The sequence below is a fragment of the Octodon degus genome, unplaced genomic scaffold (genome assembly GCF_000260255.1).
Source record: "Octodon degus isolate 3935 unplaced genomic scaffold, OctDeg1.0 scaffold00023, whole genome shotgun sequence".
In the NCBI taxonomy this organism is placed as follows: domain Eukaryota; kingdom Metazoa; phylum Chordata; class Mammalia; order Rodentia; family Octodontidae; genus Octodon; species Octodon degus.
The window spans coordinates 20,430,112-20,432,675 of record NW_004524599.1 but is presented as its reverse complement, the minus strand read 5'-3'; the positions used below and the strand labels follow the sequence as shown (position 1 = coordinate 20,432,675).

General features: G+C 59.6%; 2 non-coding genes across 2 annotated transcripts; one reads left to right on the top strand and one right to left on the bottom strand.

Annotated features, from left to right (window-relative positions):
* Positions 1–974: 974 nt before the first annotated feature.
* On the bottom strand, positions 975–1,046 carry Trnae-cuc. Its single transcript has one exon. It is a non-coding gene; the product is annotated as a tRNA-Glu (tRNA).
* A 283-nt stretch (positions 1,047–1,329) lies between these two features.
* Trnaf-gaa lies at positions 1,330–1,402 on the top strand. The gene has a single exon. It is a non-coding gene; the product is annotated as a tRNA-Phe (tRNA).
* Positions 1,403–2,564: the final 1,162 nt, after the last annotated feature.

Here is a 2,564-nt window from a genome sequence, read left to right as displayed (position 1 = left end):
TCTCAGGCAGGTGGGCCTTGCCTTTCCTGGACTCCACTTGAGCACAGGTGCAGGACGGCGCTGGCGCCTTCCCGAGGTACTTGGACATCCCTGGACATGCCCAACCTGGTGTCCTCGTCTTGAATAGGTGAAACTGTGTACACCCAGAACTAATCGACCTTGTCTTGCCAACTCCTAGACAGACACTCCCTAGAAGACTATCCCGCACCTGTGCGAAGCCAGGAAGAGACCTGAGCCAGGGTTTCAAGTGACAAAGGACACAATGAAGGTCGAAGTTTGGCCTTGCTTCTAGTTACCCGCTGGGCATCTGCAGGCCCAAGTGGTGCCACCGTTCACAGCCAACCTGGCGCTCAAGCCGCTGGCTGTCCCAGAAGAAAACACAAACCATGCTTTCAGTGAGCAGCAGGTCGGGACCAGCGGTCCTCCCTGGTCCCCATCCCTAGGGCAGTCCCTATGCTACTGTATCAAATAGAAAAAGAGGTTTGGAAGAAGCCCTAAAGGATGGTGGAGCTGCAGCAGGCTGAGGACACAAAGCGCGCGCTCGGTGGGAGGGGCTGGGCCCCGCCCCTGCACTCCGGACTGGGGTCCGCGTAGTCCAGAACCACCGAGAGCGGATGCTCTAGGCCGCCGGCGGACCGTCCACGGCTCTGAGAGAGGGCTGGGTGCAGGGAGGTGGTCTGGGCTGAGCTTGGAGTTGAGACTCCTCTGGTGCATCTGCAAAGGCCCGCTTCCCCACTTCCTGTCCCTTACAGCTCTAGCTGTTTCTGAACCTACTCAACACGCTTGGAACAGTGTCCAGCGCAGCAGCGCCTGGTGCTTTGTATTTGAGATACCAAAAATCTGGACCCAGGTTTCTAGAAAAAAAAAGAGCTGCTAGAAAAATGGAAAACTAGTTTGTACACAATTTGAGGTGTACTGTATTCGTTAGAGTATTTATATTTCTTTCGAGTGGTGTGGAAAGACACAAAAGGGAGTTCCCTGACCGGGAATCGAACCCGGGCCGCGGCGGTGAGAGCGCCGAATCCTAACCACTAGACCACCAGGGAAGGTGCTGACTGCTTCCTGCCACGAACCTATGAGCTGAGACTTTTGTGCATGCTCTTCGCTGAGAACAGTACAAACCGGGCCAACCTAAGAATTTTGTGACCTAATTCACGGCGGTCTCGTTGCCCTTCTCTTCGACAAACAGCCGTGTGAGAGCAGAACCCATCCTGCCAGGTTTCTCAGAAAACGCGTGGTGCTGGGCCCTAAGAGAACTGCGAGTAGGTCGCTGACGCCGGAATCCGGTGAGAGTCTCATCAGGATTCCTTGCTAGGCAGTGGGGGCGGAGCCGAAATAGCTCAGTTGGGAGAGCGTTAGACTGAAGATCTAAAGGTCCCTGGTTCGATCCCGGGTTTCGGCAGATGTTCTATTTTCTTTACGTCTTTAAAATTTGACTTTTTAAAATGTTCTCTTTACAAATATGGAAACAATGCCAAGACACAAAAGGGCCTATTCTTCATATTCATAAGGGAGCCGCAAGAGGGCTACGTGACGACACGGCTGCCCCACTCCCAAAGGGACCGAGAGTGACGGCTGCGGACCCAGCCCGGCCTTCTCGTGCGCTCCCACAGGTATCCACCTGGACCCTGCGGTCTCTCGCACTCGGGGTGTGGCCAGGGGACCCTGGGGGTCTCAGGCTGCAGGCTGCTGAGTCTGTCCGCCTATGTTCCCCTGTGCACCCACCCGTGCTGCAGAGCCCGCTTGGACTGCTTCCGCCGCGCAAGGCCTTCTCTAGACGACCCGCTCGCCTGCCCCTGCCCGAAGCCCGTTCCTTGGTGTTCCCCGCGGGCCCCTCCCATGCCTGGGACCCTGCTGCTTCTCACGGCTGTGCGGCTTCCATTCCTGTGAAAAGCAGCAGAGACCCGGGCTTCCTGCCCCCTCAGGACAGCTCCCCGCCTGAACGTGGTCACGTGTGCTGCAAACCCGCAGTAATAAACACTCAGCACCCCTGCGCCTGTTCGTGCACCCGTGCTGCGCCGGTCCAGGCCGGCGGTAGGTGTGCAGGTTTGCTCAGCGTGGCCCCGGCTCGAAGCCAGGAGGCGGGAGACAGAACGCGCCGGCAGCTCCGCGGGTCCCGCGCTGCCTCGCCTGACCTCGGCCGCGGCCACGCGTGCTGCGCGGAGCTCGGAGGACGGCGCAGACCCCACAGCGACCAGATGGGGCAGAGTGGACTTCGGCGCTGCCCCGGCCGTTCCAGTTGTGGCGTGGATGGCCGTTTCAGGCCTCTTCCTGGCCCGTACTGTTCTTTGTCCGTGAAGCCACCACGCGTGGAACTCGCACCCACGATGGAGAGCTGGCCTTTCTCGGTTACTGCGTTAGCATTTTGACGCTGTTCGCCTCGCACGACAAACGCGAGGAGAGGCAGACGCCAGCTGGGGGTGCTTGCGCTGGCGTGCGAGGCTGCTACAGCGAAACCGCGCCACCCTACTCCGCAGCACGAGTGGGCGCCGCCGCCCGCACCGCGCTCTGTCGGGGCGAAGACTTTGCTTCCGGCCGGCACCGCCCACTGTCGCTCCCGCCCA